Here is a 17,051-nt window from a genome sequence, read left to right as displayed (position 1 = left end):
CCTTGAGAACTGCTGATGGATAGCTGGATGGAGGAGAAAAACAGGTGAACACCACAAAGGAATGAATCATGCAAACGTACTAATCATACAAGCAGTGCAGAACTGTTCATTTCCAAGGCAATTATAGTCTAACTAAAAGTCTGTCTTAGAGCTGGACAAGCACTACATACACAATGAGGCAGTGGAGCCTTATTTGGGGACTGCCAATGAATTCTAACCACTTTAGAAGACTCTCAATCAGTGAGGTGCTGTAAATATTTTAAGAAGCTGCTATAAAGTTTTCCTCTGATAAACCCAAGAATCCCTGGGTTTTGCAAAGGTGTAGAAGACAAATATATGAGAAAAATCTATTAATTTGTTTTGCCTTTTACACCAAAATTTTTTTACACATCCCTGAGACTAGGACAGTACTACCTGGCAAACAAACTTACACTGCACTACATTTTCCTTACACTTCAAGTTCCAAAAAATATATTGAGCTCATTGATAGCAAAATAGAAGGTTTAATTTCTACACTTTGGAATCTGTGTTTGTAGATACGTTTAGTCATGCCTGCAGCTGGATGTATCCTTCTTTGGGACGAATTTTAAAAATACCTTCTGTTTGGCACAAGCTGGTCTGTTCCAAAGACAAAAAAATTCCATCTTTAGGGAACTCTGTGGATTGCTGGACATAAATGATGCCTGGCAGAAGCAATTTTAGCAGTCCTCAGGAAGAAGGGGAACTCTAATTTGGAGGTCTAGTTTGACAACCCTTCACTTAGTTTCCATTCTTGGTTTAACCACCAGCCTAAAAGTCAGCCTTTTCTAACATTTTTTTTCTAGTCTGAAACAGGGCACCCAGGATAGGAAAGTCCCCCTGGAAGTGGTGCCAAACCACCTCTACCTTCTCTTTCTTTACCAGTTGGCTGGAGCGGTTTTCAAAACAAAAAGGATTGGGCAAGGTATGGGTGTAGCCATAAATGCTTAGAAGATGTGAAGATTCAAAGCATCCCTTATGCCAGGGCTTGGCAACCTTTGACCCATGGACTAGCTCTGGCCCATGAAGCCACTGGATCTGTCCCACATATGTGGGGCTTCAGCAGTGGGGGCTTATCCCCATGCCATGGCAGAGACAATCAGTGGTGGCTGGACCTAGTGCCCACCTTCCCATCCACCTCTGACTCAAGCTGGGTCATGCTGGTCCACAGCCTCAAAAGACTGCCAGCATCTGCCTTATGGAGACTGTATGGGCAACTGTGAGAAGGCCCAGACCCACTTTAAAGCTGCCCTACTCCATTTCTGCCAAATATGTATTGTGACATGGGACAGCACAGAAATGTATAGCTGTTGGTGCTGATACTTTTGAATAAACTATTCTCCAATAAACAGCCACTGTTTCTTATTTCCTGTCTGTTTCTTATTTCAAACCTGGAGTGACAGTTCACAGGAGGCTTCTTTGTTTTTGGCCATGTGGCCCTGCCTTTCTTATCCAGGAATTAAGGAAGCGAGCACAAACTGACCCTAAGGATATGTAGTAAAGTACTAGAAGAGTTAAAAAAACCAAACCCTACCTGGTTGTTTCTCTGCATAGAAGTAAGTATCCCTCTGGAGTGCAGTTCTGCCATTCCCTCAAGCTTATATGAGTGATTGGGCTTTCTCTGTTTGGAACCAAAAGTCCTGGTAAGAAACATGGAAAGTGTCTTCCTTAAGAATTATCTTTGTTACAGGGCACTGCTATCTGACACAGAAAATCACAACCTCTGGGCTTCCTAAGCAGCCAGAGAGACAAAATATCTGTGCGAACACTGGGAAATCTGTAAGGCTAGAAGCAGTTACTGCCTATGACACTCAGACTTGCTTTTAACTAACTGGCACGGAACTACATAGAGATGACAACATGACATAGATAACTTCAGTGAGTGACCGGAACCTAATCAAGTGATTTTTTATTTGGGAGTATTAGTGAGAGGAGCAAAGCAACAATTGAATGTGTAAGTCTGGAGGAACAGGTTTTTTAACATGTTTTTATAATGCTAAGTAGAGAGTTCCTGCAGACAACTGTGAAAAATACAGAAGCTCCTGAGATATATCCATTGTCTCATTTCCCCAAAACCTTCATAACAGAATTAATAGTAGTAAAAGGACACATCCTGAAGATTTTGCTTTGTTTTTTTACTCAGATCTTACTGAGATAAAATTACTGGCATTCCTAAGAGTTTTCTTTCAGTTTGGAAAGTTTACATACACTAGTGTTTGACCTGCTATTATGTATTATTTTATACATAGTGGAACTGACATTTATACAGTCTTGTTTTTTGTCGACAATGAAGTCAAATGTAATCTCTCCCATTCTTATCCTGTCTTACCTTTCTTGTTGTCCCAGGACTGGTTCATGTCTGATTTAACTGCACTGAAGTCTGTTGAAAAAAAGAGCAATAGGAAAAAACCAAATGCAAAGCCCTCACATTTAAAAATAGCTTTCCTCTCATGCTGCTGGCAGCATGACCAGGAATAAATTTGACCCTGAATGACTAGCAATGTGAAATAGAGTAGGAACTAAAAAGATTGTACATATGTTGTTGCAGCCCTTGGGAGTTTCCTGGGGATGATTTTGTTTAGACGGATTCATCATCACTGTGGATAGATGAAGAAAGAGACAAAGAGAGATGAAGAAAGATATATCTGAAGAAAGAGACCAATACAAATAGAAATCAGTGGCCTAAATTTTCAGGAGTAGGTAGTGGCACTGGGGGGGCCTCCCATTTTTTGTGTACCAGCTTGAAATACCTCTTAGGAGCTTAATTGTTCAAAAAGTGCTGAATACCTGTTGTCAGCAAATTGGGCCCCTTTAAAAGCCTTTCAAATTAGCCACCTAAAAATGGAGGCCCACAAAACCACTAGTCACTTCTGATTACATAGAATACCAATACTCAATCCTTTTCCCTCAGAGCATATGAAGATTGTATGACCTTTTACATCCATTTTGTATATTTCAATAGAAACATGAAGATAGTTTCATTTAGGGACAAAAAACCTTGCTATTAAAAAAAAAGCCAACAAGAGATATAATTCAGGTAGAACCATGTATAACCTTTAAAATAATGGGGTTGGGTTTGTGAGATTATGTTTCTGTTTTCTATAGTTGTTAATTATAATATTACAATCCACCCAACACTAGAGCAGGGAGACACAGAATTGCCCTGTTTCTATTAGCTTTCTTTCACCCCACATCACCCAAAGATAAAGCAGCAAAATCCAATGTAGTTATCAAGGTATGAATCATCCAGGAAATAATTCAATTCCTCATCTTTACACATGGATATTAACTGGTGTGTACAAATGTGTTTCCTTGTGTTCTGCAAGTGCTGAGCATACCACAGGAGCTGAAAAAGCTTAAGAGGCATGGAGAGAAATTATGAATGCAGGAAGGCTTGTTTCAAGAAACATGTTTTAAAAATCATGTGGAGAGATTGTACTGTGGAGAGATTGAACTGACAGATCAGCTGAATCCTGCTGGAGGGATGCAGCGATGTGGCTGTAGTGAACTACTGTATGTTGCTAGTTGGAATGAACGTATTTGTCCCTTATTCTTCCTTGATGTCACTGTTGATACAGCTAAAACCTTCTGCTTTGTGAAATCTAGCAGGACTAAATGAACAGCAAGTTAATGAAATATGTGAATCCATGCTGAAAGCCAAGTGCACCCCCACCATAAGATTGTGATATGCGCCTAAAGATCTTGCCATGTATATTGAACCTTACCTGACCCCTTGAGTCTGCAAAGTTCAGCGGCAAACAGTAATATGAATAATCATTATTTTCATTAACAAGTATGAGCCTTACTATGGAAAGACAGGACAGTGGCCAAGTACAATCATCTTCATTTCCAGCCCTTTAATTTCCTGCATTGCAAATGAGACTACCAGAAAATACCCCATAACTTGGCATTAGAAATGAAGACCTGTACCAACTGGAGGGTTGCCCAAGCAGAAATGCCTACAGCCACATACAAATTTCACCAAAGCAAACATGTTCCAATCTAGAGTTTTGGTTTATTTCTATTTTAGGTGTTGACTGGTGCAGTCACATGTACATGTACACATACGCACGCACACATGTGGTGAACTTTCCTATAGGATAACTTTGATACATGTGTTCCATAACTATCAGTCAGATCCATGATACTTTATACTCCAGGATTTCATCTACCCAATTTAGTGCATGCACTCACATGGAGATAATATTTACCAAATACTGAGGGCCAAGAATCATCCATTTAATAAAGAAGTCTTCACCTACCTCAAAGGGAAGCACAGTGTTAATCAAGAGCACCCTCTTGTGTGAAATTATAAATGGAACCTTAAAGTGAGGGAATGCCTGCCTTATGAATATGAGTCAATATAATGTAATGAAAGTTTGCATAAACTGTAAACACATCCAGAAGCCCTGCTAGCGTTATGCCATGTTTACACTGATGTCATACTAAATCTGTGAAATGGTAAGCAATGTTATAGTTAGAACAGGCTGGGCGCATCTACATGGGACACTTAATGCCCACTGGACTAATTTTACTGCACATTAGCACAGCTGGCAAAAACTATGCTAATGCACTAATGTGCAGTAGATTAGTCCAATGGGCATTAAGCATCACACAAAAAGCATTCATCTGCGCTAATGCACAGTTGCACCAATTATGGTGCATTAAGTTCAGTACCTGTTATTATAGGTACTAAACTTAATGGATGTAATTATAGCACATTAATGAACATGTAGTGAGAAGTTGCAGGTTAAGGTTTAACAGTTTATGCCTGTACAGCTTTGACTTGCCACTAGAGGGCTGGTAAGCAAGGGCATGGGTAGGAGCTAGGATGCCTGAGTTGTATCCCTGCTCTGGCTTGGTGGGGAGGGCTGAGAGCAGCGCATTGAGGAAGACTGTAAACTGCTCATTTTATTTCCATGGAAGAGCCTGAAGTTACCCTAACATGACCTAAGTAACACACCCCAGAGTTAACCCTTACCTGAACTGGCATAGTTTTGAGATGCTCAGATGGCACTTAGCATGAGTTAGCAAGCTTTAACTTACAAATGCTTTTGTTTTAAGTGCCTGTAGTATGGTCTAAGTGTAATGTGTAACTTTACTTTCACCTTTTTAAATTAGATCCCTTTTTCTGATTCATCTTGGGGCCCTTGAAACTACAGTAACTACAAAGTAAAAATAAAAGAAATGTGCTATGCAAAAAGGGAATTATTATCATTTATTTCTGGTTAAGAAATGGCATTGGATGCTGAACGTTAATAGAACAAGTGGGAAGATCTTGCATGCATTTGGAAAGATATCATACCCTATACACTGAAGGGTATACTGAAAATATTGACAGTTGTCTGATTTTTAAGCTTAAGCAAATTGCCTCCTAGTCTGGCTGTGGTGAGCTTTTTCTACTTGTGTTATCTGGTAAATGATAGTGTTGATGTCAATAATATCCATATGAAATTTTAGGAAACTAAGAATCAAAAGTTTATTTGAATACATAAAGTAAACTCTCCTAAGCAGCAGTAAAGTAAATGGACAAGTCACACACAAATATAGATCACATGAACCTGTGAATGTTCATGACAGGTGTGTGAGCATAAGGGAGTGGTATACCATATGGCCTTATTCACAGTGTCTAATTCACTGCTCCATTAAAACTCATTGAGGTGGAGCATTGTCTGATTCACAGAGCACAGAATGCATTACCTCTGTTCCCTCATCTTTAAAAAGAGAAGGATATTTCTCAGAGCAGTGAGTTCACAGCTTGTTCCAAAGGCTACTCCAAGTTCTCTCTTCTGGAAACAGGTACCAGGTCATTCTGGCAGAGGAGTCCTAATATTGTTCCCTAGGGTGACTTTAGCTAGAGGAATTGCTTTGAGAACTGGGGAAAGGTTTTTTGTCTTATTGTTGTTGTTAATGATAACAGCAATGATTATTACTGATTACAACAGCAAGAACTGAATGGTTAACATTCCAGATTTTGGAGGTTTGATTTGAACAAGCACTTAACACCCTTGTGCTCATTAGAATTGCCCTAAACTCTTGGCCTATAAAAACTAGGCTGAATATTTCATGAGGACAACTTCTGACTTGTGTCAAGTGATAACTATGGAAATAAAAGGAAGCATTCATGGGGTTTACTGTGTATGGCACTTTGCATGTTCTCTAGCTGAGAAGCAACTGCCATTATGAAGTTTTAGTTTGTATGTAAAATATTAGAAGTAAGTCACTGAGACCCTCTCTGAAGAATGTCTATATATATACTCATTCTTTGACACTTTCCTTAATCTCAAGGAAGACATGATTTGCTTTTTGTTTGGAGATGAAACATAAATTTGGGCACATTGTGATATTTTTTATAAAGATTCAAATTCTCACTGCATATCACTAAGCATATAATACAAGGAAATGGAATAAATAAATTCTAAATTATATAAGTGGCAATCACTGACTCACTCTTGGACCAGCTTATTTTCTGTGAGTTAAATGTACCTGGTATTGCCACAGTTTCACTATCTCTGAAGTGCAGTCATCCAGTTAGATGAAGTGTTCTGTGTGTTTTGGATAAAGGGTGCAATTTTTTAGAAATTATTTTGATACAAATGTCAAACATCTATGGAGCAGACATACTCACCCATCTGGATATTAAAGCTAGGATAAAATTCTACGTAGCATTTGCATTACGAAGTAAGTATTGGGTACAGAGAAAAAATATTAAAGAGCAATTTCACAGAAGTAAGGACTAATAGGGTTGGTTTATATACCGATTCCAGACTACCCTATTTCTCTACTGTCTGTTCCCTCCATCCCCATTTTGCTCCATCTTGTCCTAGCAGTGATTTGACTGAATATTGATAAGATGATTCTTGGTCCAGCCCCAAGCACTTATTTCCAGGTAATTGCTTAGTTCCATATCAGTACTTAACAGGCCTGACTTTCTTGACTGGAAGAAAACTAATTAAAAGGACAGGTGTGCATTGATTTATTGCCAAATGGGTAAAACCTAATACACTAAACAAGTCAATATGTCATTGTGTATCCCCCTATTATGTTTCTATTTTTTTTTTAACAAGAATCATTTTCATCATGACCAGGCTATAAGAAAAGATGTAGTGAAGTATGCTTGTAGGAGAGTAGGCTTATGGCTAAATTAATAATGGGGATACAGGAACAGGGATACTGTTTGGAGAGTGGCTAAATTTCAAGGTGAAGAAAGAGTGTGCCTGCCTTAAAAGAAAGGGGCAGGGCCCAGTTTAGTGAGGCTCAGAAGGGGATACGCAGCAGGATTTGAGCAATTCCAGCCTGCCTTGCCTTTTCTTTCTGTCTCATTTTTTACAGACCAAATTGTCACCACAGAATTTTACCCACTTGTGTTGGCAGAGCACAACCTGAGCAACCCTTTGCAGTACCTGAAGCTTCCTTTCTGCCAGCAGAGCTGTTTCCTCTCAGCCATGTGGAGTAAGACTGTTGCTGCCACCTGGCAGCCAGCTGAACTCTTTTACCTTTAGTTGGCTGCCTTGTCCAGTCAGCAGCTGGCATCACCCCGAAGTCCTCTGGGAGCTCTGGTGGTACAGCTGCTGTAGTGAAGCTGCACAGAGCCACCAGAAGGGCACAGATGTGCACATGATCTAGGGATTTTACTTTGCAGTGGTGGCAGCTGCTGTCTGCTGCCAGAACTTGTGCTAGGGGCAGCAGCAGCTCTGTGTAGACATAGCCTCTGTCGTTTGTCTCCTTCCCTCAGAAAAAAGCTGCCTCTTATATTTCAGTACATTGCCAGTTCTTGTTGCAGGTGGACTGGAAGGAAGAGGGAGAGGACAAAGGCACAGTCTGCTTTGCATGGGATGCTGATCTGTATCTCCCATAAGCAATTTATTCACCTACATCTACAAAATCCTAGCACTAGATGAAGGCCTTGTCAGCAATCTTTTTTGCTGTTTGCTTAGTTCTTTTGTTTTTTTTACAGGATCTCCTCCTACTGGCTTCCTGGAGGACACTCCGAATCAGATCAGAGCCCCATTCATGCAATATCACCTTTTCAAGAGCTGGGGATCACTCCCGATTTGGAGGGTTTATGAACCTATCCAATAGGTTCAGGAAGTGATGTGGCTCTATAGGGAGCCCAGAGAAAATAGCATTTTTTAAAAATTTGACTCCCCTCTACAATACAAATCCTTCCCTTTATGTCTGCACTGATGGTAGGAACATGAACTGCAAATATTATAACTGAAGTTCATAGATGCATATTGAGAAAACCTCCTGGGTGAAACGAGCAGCTCTTAAGGGTAGGCTGCTACTTGAGTGGCTGATCTTCGAAAGCCAGGAGACTGTGAAAAATGAAGGAGCAGAAGGCTAGTTTAGAGAACTATATAGAGAAGCGTCCAGATTATTAAACACTTAAATTAAAACAGCAAAGTAAGGCCTGGAACCCAAGTTTCTTCTTTCTACAGCTAAGTGTCTTAAGCACTGGGCTATAGAACCAGTCAAATCTAGCATGTCTTTTTGGCCCACTGTATATTGAATTATGCAGCTCAAAGAGGAATCGCTTAAACAGGAGAGAATGAGGGCTTTCCCTTAGCATGGGGCACATCTACACACCACTGTACAGTGATGTTGCTACAGCACTATGATTTAGTACTTTCGTTTGGAAGTACTAAAGCATGGCACAGTGTGGTCAGTTACTGTGCCATATGCACAGCACACAGGTAAATTTTGCCACTATGTCAGGAGCATAGTGCCAGCAATGTAGCTGGCAATCACATGTAGACACACGTGATCTCTATGTCGCCATAGTGCTCCCATAGAATCCCTTTGGGGTATTCAGTTGAAAAGAGGGAGATCAGTGTTCTCAAAACTTCTCAGGCAGAGGATGAATTGAAACCAGATGGGCCACATTCTTAGACTCCTGGATTGAGGGTGGTACCTCCTTGATGCCCAGAGCAAGTTGCCTACATTGTGGGGTGGCATAGTGCTTCAAACATGTCCCTTTTCCTGACTTTTTTTTTAATAGCTCCCCACTCAGTCTTCTGGCTCTTGCAGTTCCAATTCTGAGGCACCTAAGTCTTCCAATTCATTGTTCGGGGAGCTTGAATGCCCAGCTAACAACTATGAAAGCCAGCACAGGGGCATCTACAAGATGTCTAAAAGTTAATTGCTGCAATGCTTAGTGTTCTGCTGCCCACACCCAACTATGGCTCTAGCTCTGGGAGGGATTATAAAACACCCAAGCACCTAACTGCTATTGCAGTTAGGGAGCTAACCTGCTTAGGTGCTTTTATAAATCTCACAATATTCCTATCTGTACCTGTGGGTACCTGCATACCTTTGAAAATCTGGCCCTCACTGATTTTGGGACTACACACTCATGGGAGATGCTCACATCCATAAAGCCAATAAATTAAATCTCCCTAGCCCCGTTAGATAAATTCCTGGAGTACTAATCTGAAGAAGCAGCAGTCACTTTGGCAATAAATTATCACTGAACATATAACATTATCACAGCTGTCAAAAAGGACCCAACCCAATCAAGCCCTTCAGTGCCAAGATCACCAGCCCCTATTAATGAACTGGAGGAGAAACATGTCTCACAGGGATTAAACAGAAAGCTTGTTCTGGGACTAGATACTAGGAGGAGACTGTGACCACATGCACTAAACTAATGTAATGTCTGCACACAGCAGGGGTGGAACAACTGCTTTTCATAGAGACATACTGCAGTTAATGATGCCATTAAGTTTCTTGAGAAAATTATTAAACACCTAAAGTTGTAAAACTGAGATGCCTTTAGAGAAGACTTCTTTCTCCCTCTGTTGATGCCTGAAGGAATTTAAAGAGTTAATTTGAGAAGAGTTGGAGGTTGAAGGAGACTGCCTCTGTTTATGTAATGTAGCTGGTGGCAGAGGTAGCCAGCTGGAACTTATTAGAAAACTCATGTAATAAAGGAAATTTGGGTCCTAAGCAAAATGCAGACACCTGGCAGGAGGGAGGGAGGATATGCAGCTAGTTTGTCACTTTCTCTGTTTGATGGGGGAGGGGAGGGTCTTGTTTGGGCTCAGGAACAGCGGCATAGAAAGCTCGTTTCTTCTGTTAGAGAAAGCAGCAATTGTAAGGACTACAACTATCTGACTGGATTGACTACATGTGTTATGCATTTTGTTTCAGAACTTCTTTTCTCTCTCTTTTTTTTTTTATTTGACTTGCTATTTAGTGAAGGTTTATTCTGTGTCCTGAGCTAAGGCCTTGACTCAGAAGAGGCCTACTGAGTTACTTCACAGTTTCATTGGGTTACTTGGAGAGTAGAGTCCTAATAAATTTGTAATTTATGAAATAACTTCAGGGCAAAAATGTAGCTTAGGCTTTTCAATTTCTGAAAGTACCTTGTAAAAAGGGAACCAACAATCTCAGTTCCAAACAGTGCAAAGCTAAGACAGGAGCTAGAACACATGAACTGATATAGAGCCTTGTGACTTATCTTTAGCAGTACAGTAGCTGGTTAATATTAACCAAATCTAGTCCTGAGTTGGAGGCAGGAATTAGTGGGAAAATTTATCAGCTTATGTTAGCAGACAAAATAATCATAATAATCAAAATAATCATTCTGACCTTGAAATCTCTTTTCATAATTGCTCCTTAATCAACAGATAGGTTGGATGCACACATTAAGTCATATTAATTTCAGAATCTATTTGAATGGCAGCGTAGGGGAATAAAATATTTTCAAGGTATATCAGTCAGTCCAAATCTGTATTTTAAATGTGTTTTTACTTGCCGAAGATTCCCAAAGGTCACCGTCATATATTTTCTTATTAATAAATGGCCAGGTGTCTCATGCTGGGGAAAATAAGGGATAATTCAGGGGAATATATGCAAGTGCTTTGTCCTTTAATTGACCAGTTTTATGAGCATTGAAAGTTGTTTCCAGAAAAACTCAGAAAAAGATGCTGGCAATTTTGGCTGAAAACTTTATAAAGATCTGTAGTCAAAATCCACAGCTGCCGATAGGATAGATGGCATAGTTGAAATATGAAACCATATTAAATATTTATTGATACTGTGAATGGGGCCAGCCTGAGCACCTAAGTGGCCTTACTAAATCGCATTTGGCCTTTCCTTACAGAGAAATAAATAACTGCTCTGCTATACCCACGACGGCCCTTAGAAGTGTAGGAGAGGCCAGGAAGATGCTTCTTCAGAACATTACCAAATTTAATGCACGTCATGCATGCACTGCAGAATGGATCTATCCCTCTCATCTTTATTCTCCCTTGTACTTGTCCTGGGCTCATGGTGTCCCTGCCAGAACATTGAACAATTTGGTAAGGCAAAAATAAGCTAGAAGGGGGTGGCTCAGTAGTGTAACAATGGGTGGGCAAGAGCAGCACCAGCACCAGCCTCAGGCACCCACTTACAGGGGGCACAAGTATGGCAGCTGCTGTCCACTCAGCCCCTGCCATTGCCACTGTTGCCTGTGGTGTAGACCCTGGCAGTGATGCCTTTGGGGGGTGTTGCACACACATTCAGAGGAATTTCAGCTTTTGCTTAGAGTGAAAGAGTGAGGGGCTTGTTCCCCTGGTAGCCTACATAGATACAAGACCCAGCTATATGCTTTTAGACATGTCTTAGGCTCCATTAAATTTGGTGGCTGTCTGGGGGAAAATTCTCTTTTAAGAAACTACTTTCTTATAGAGTCTCCAAGTTCAAATAAGCACCAACATAAATACAAATGCTTAAATGGAAAGCAAAAGCAAAGCCTGTCTAAGGAACTTAAAGCCAAAAGGGAAGGGGGGTGGGGGAGGAAGGGGAAAGGAGCTGTAAGATTATTTCAGAGAGAGGAAATAAACATTGGTGTCAGGAGCTCCTGGTTTCAAATCTTTCTACGAAAAATCTTCTTCAGGACAGTGCCAAATTTAGCTCACTTCATACAAGCACTGTAGAGTGGATGTCTTCCTTGTTCTCCCTTGTATTTGTACTAGGCTCATTGTGTCCCTACAGAACTTTGCTTTAGAGAAAATAAGCTTTGGGAAAAGTTGACAATGAGGAAAATGTACCCTTCTAATCTTTCATGAGCTTATTGCATGGTTAAGATACACTAAAAAAAGTTAGTTTTGCCTCCCTGCACAATATTTACAAAAGGGTACATAGTAATTGTAGATAATTTTAAAGAGTGAGCAAAAATTTGACCACTTGAGAACAAATGCTTCACAATACTTTTTTTTTCTTTTACATTAGTTGTTTAGTAACAGTCAGGTGCAATTTAGCACTGCTTAGGGACACTTTGTCTGTTTAAACTTTTGACAAATATTACCACCTGCTGGGCATGCTGTAATAGTGCAACCTGTTACAATGTCTGCTGTTAAGCAGAGAAGCGTTATCTATCAAAGAGCCTGAACAAGTACACCACAATTGGCATTTCTCCAACCTCTTTTTCTGGGACAATTTTGGAACATGTAGACATTTCTCTGTTTTGAGGTAGCTGGAAAACCTGATTCCAAGCTTTGCAAAAGGAGAGATTTGGAGCCAGTTTCTAATTCAGCTTCACAGCTTGGATCCATCCCCAGTTTTCTAGTTCAGTGAATATTACACACTAGGACAGGAATGGGAAATATTTACTTCTCCTAAGGAAATTTTAGTAAGTCAGTTACTGGTTTGATGCTCCTTAAGAACGTGTGCCTACACCAAGATTCACACACCCATGTCTTTTAATTTCTTTTTCAGATGATTTTACAGCTCATGAAAGGTGCCAGAGTAAATGTTTTTGTGGTGAAAGCATACACAAGTATATATACAGCCCAGGCCCAGACAGCTGTACTGCAGCTTGCCTTATCACACGCCCCTGCTTAATCTGGAGGAAGCAAAGTCTTAGGGCCAAGGAACAAATTAGCACGTCTGTGATAGAAACACCTGCCAAGCCAGAGGCAAAATGACCCCCAGCTTATCATTTGAAATAGGTTGCAGCAGGGGTGTTTAACCTCCAGCCCATGGGCCAAATGTAGCCCACAGAGCCACAGTGTCTGGCCCATCAGGCTCCCCATGAGTTAGGAAATTTAGCAGTAGGGGAGCAGAGGCCACTAATACAGGCACCCTCACCCACTGTCAAACCTTAACACAGCAGGTTGGGGCTGGGCTAGGACCCTCTTCCCTGCAGCTGGATTGGAGCTGGGCCCTGCCCCCTTCCCCCTGCTGGCCAGGTTGGACTGGGTCGAGCCCCCTTTGCCTGCCTGTGGGACTATGTTGCTGCTGCCTTGAGTCCTCTTTCTCAGTATGGGGCAGGGCTAAGTCGGGGGTGGGCTGCCCCGCCTCTACATGGCTGGATGGGGTCCAACCACAATAACCCTGAGCACCGAATCAGACCACCAACTGGATCTGGCCCACGGACCAACTAGGCATTGCCTAGCCAGCCCACTGGCCAAAAAGATTGAGCACCACTGGACTACAGGCCTAGTCACTTTTGGTCACCGAATGGTGTAGATTATAACGGATGCAATATCGTATCAACAACAGAAAAAACAATGGGCAGACTGCTATAACAAAAATGTTTTACTTTTGTTTAGCTCGAGTGACTGGTATCCCAAGGCTGATTGTACTGGTGATCCATAACTGAAATATTCCAGAATCAGTCCCGTCAGTTATTCAGTCCTTTCCTGAGGATCTGTTTTCAGCTGCAGGGCTACAGGGAGGTAAAGAGCCAGAGTTGGCTTTTTGGGAGGGGCTTTTTGCACTTCAGACTGTTCACTGCACAGAGTGGAGCTGGTTGATGCAACAAAACATTGCAGCCACCGTGCTGATGATTATTTTCTATTGCGTGTATTTTCTATAGGCCACAGTCTAGCTTGTGGTCTGTGTATCGATGGGGTCAAAACCCCACAGAAACTGGTAGGTATCCTTTTAGGCTAAATGAATGATGCAATTGGCTGTTGATTTCTTTAGTAATAAGAGAAATTATAATGGGGGCCACTTCTCAAAATTCACATGCAGCAAGCCTGCGCGGACACTAAGTCATATGGGCCTACGGTTTCCTCCTATAGCAGAAGCAGGGTGCTGGGTGTAGAAGTTTGGGTGTGTTGAAAGAAGAAAACATCAGAAAGCAAAGGCAGAAAAACCTCAAGTAAAACCAAGCACTGGGAATGGGACTCTGAAGAAAACTGAGAAGGGCAGTGTGGGGCTTAACGCTGGATGGAAAAGAGGTTTGAAACTGTGAGAGACTGTCTCCACTTCTTTGATTCCTGGAACATTAAAGGAAACAAGGCTTTGTACATTCTTTGTGAAGGAACTAAATTAAATCAGAGAAATACTTGGCCCTATCACTATTCTCTGCTCTTAACTGAAACGACCTGTGAGAAACTCAGCATTTTAACTAACTCCATGGCCAAAGTGGGTATCTAGTCTAGGACTATATAAAAACATGGAAACTGAGCTGATGACCTTGCAGTCTGTATCTCTGTGATATGCATGGTTTTACCACCTCCCCACCCTGTGCATTTCCATGACATCCATCATCACACTGTTGTTTCACAAGTTATTACACACCTTCACCAGGAAACACATTGTTTTGTTATGCTGGTGCAAGCAGAGGGGCAGCCCTTTCTTTCCTTTATCACAGCATTCGTCTGTCAAGAAGCACTGCTTCTAGATACAACACCCAATGTCTTAAGCAGAAAAAAAAAAGGAGGGGGGAAATTACCAAATATGCTTAATGAAGATTTAAAACCATGAGTGTTTATTTAAAATGAGACAGGTTCTCTATCCTAACAAAAGTGAATTTTAAGTGATTAAGGACCCAGTCCTGCCAATATATAGAATAATAGAGAAGAAGGGCTGGAAGGGACCTCCAGAGGTCATTTAATTCTGCCTGAGGCAGAATCATCCCTATCCACACCCTCCTATACAAAGCCATAATCTGACTTCTTAGTAAAACTTCCATCAACTCTGACAGAACACAAGACATAACATCTTAACTTGCCATAAGTAAAGCAGGAGGACTACAGCAGCCAATGTTCTGCTATTGTATAAGGTAGTGAATATACGCTCTAAAGGCCCCAAGTAGAGGGCCAGACCCCTTGCTACTTGTGCAAAAAAACCCCACATTATTATCCTACTGAAGATGATTGCACTGTTTAAATGTGTGTTTGGTCCTTAGCTGGATCGAGGAAAATAAAGGTCTAGTTTATCCACAAAATAGGTATACCACCACCAAGTTTTCTATATAAGCCTAAATTTTCTACCAATTTCATGCCTGTCCAACTTGAGCAGAAGAGACCGTTCACCTAGCAGAGCTGGACAAAGCTGTATCCATTCTGCCATCAGGTTCTCTGGGGTTTGTAGAGTCTTCCATGAACAAAAACATCATAAACATGTATCTTTATCAGCAGAAATGGATTCAAAAACTGCTTTGAAATGGGAAGAACATAGTAGGGGGTGGAATATAAGTGCCAAATCCAGAGACTGTGCTGCTGGGCTCTTCTAAATCAAATTGGAAGGAACATAATGTTTTCATGCAGAATTGGATGGCGCCATAAATAAGAGTTTTCTTAAGTAACTAAAGTATTTTTAATTACAAAAAATCTCTTATGTCAGGATGCTGGGGCATGACCTCGTCCCTAAAGAAAAAGATAAACGCTGTCTCAGTTTTCCCTTTCTACAACACAGATACTTATTATGAAGACCCTGTCCCAAAACTCTGCCCTGTCAGCTCCAATGCACGACTTGACTCATTTGCATGCCACCTAGTCCATCCAGCTCCACACCATGCCTTAGAAACACTTCTCTTCACTCATGGGCCGTTCTATCTGCTTTCTCAGTTGGGTCCTATGCTGAGACAAGCTGGTAGGATATTCTGCCACCCACAGAGGATGAGTTGTGCCTGTCTGTGCTCCATCCAGGTACCACAGCCCACTAGGGATATTCATTAGTGGCTTCTCTGCAGTCATGAGTAATGGGGATGCCTGTCCAGCCAGAGGCAAAATGACCCCCAGTTTATCATTCCAAGTTTAAACTATCTGCACAAAATGTTTTGAGAAGACGGGAATATCTTTCATATGCTTTCTGAAAAAAAATCGAGCAGCAATGTTCAGTTAGGAACTATTATTATGCCTGTTTTTTCTCCTCCATACACTGACAACACTCATCCAAGGAAAGGGGTAAGTAAGTAATGCAGATATCAGACTTCCACACACATGCCTTTCACCACAGCTTTGTGACATCTGCAGGTTTGGGAAAGTTTCAAAACAGTGTAAGTTTCCTGACCTCCATGTTTTATTCCTCCTATAAAAGAAAATAGAGTTATAGAATTTTTGCATTGTTTACAGATCCTTTCTTTCAGCTAACACATGTAAGTTATGTCTAATGTAGTTATTTGCCTTTAATGGCAGTCCTAATTATAGCACTAATTACCACAGAAACAAACAGTACAACCAGTGTTTTGAAAAGACAGTATTTGGGAAAATTACTGGGGGCAAACTATTTCATGCTATGGAAAAAACTGAGGAAGGCAAGCTTTTTCAATGCAGGAAAGCAAAACATGGTAAATATTAAATAGAAAATTGGGCAAGTCTGTGTAGGTGAAACTAAAGCATAATGGATTGTTGGCAGTAAACCTCACAGTCTTTCCTTATACATGTGTCCAATATCCCACGTAGAAGTAATCATAGAGTTTAAGGCCAGAAGGGACTATTTGATCATCTAGTCTGAACTTAAGTATATCACAGGCCAAGACTTTTCAAACGTTACCCCCCCGTATTGAGCCTAACAGATTGCTTGGCTAAAGCATGCCTGTAAGTGAGGCGTCCTGTCTTGATTTGTAAACTTTTAGAGACGGAGAATCCACCACTTCCCTTGGTTTCAGTGGTTAAACATCCTCACTGTTAAAAATGTGTGTCTTATTTCTCATTTTGAATTTGTCTTCCAGTCACTGGTTCTTTTTATGCCTTTCTCCACTAGATTAAAGGGCTCATTGCTATCCAGTATTTTCTTTCTTTGAAAGTAATTATATACTATAATCAAATCGTTTTCAATCCTCTTTTTTTGATAAGCTTAACAAATCTCTC

The sequence above is a fragment of the Crocodylus porosus genome, unplaced genomic scaffold, assembly GCF_001723895.1.
Source record: "Crocodylus porosus isolate Cpor-Errol unplaced genomic scaffold, CroPor_comp1, whole genome shotgun sequence".
Lineage (NCBI taxonomy): Eukaryota > Metazoa > Chordata > Crocodylia > Crocodylidae > Crocodylus > Crocodylus porosus.
Note: the sequence above shows the minus strand (reverse complement) of the source record.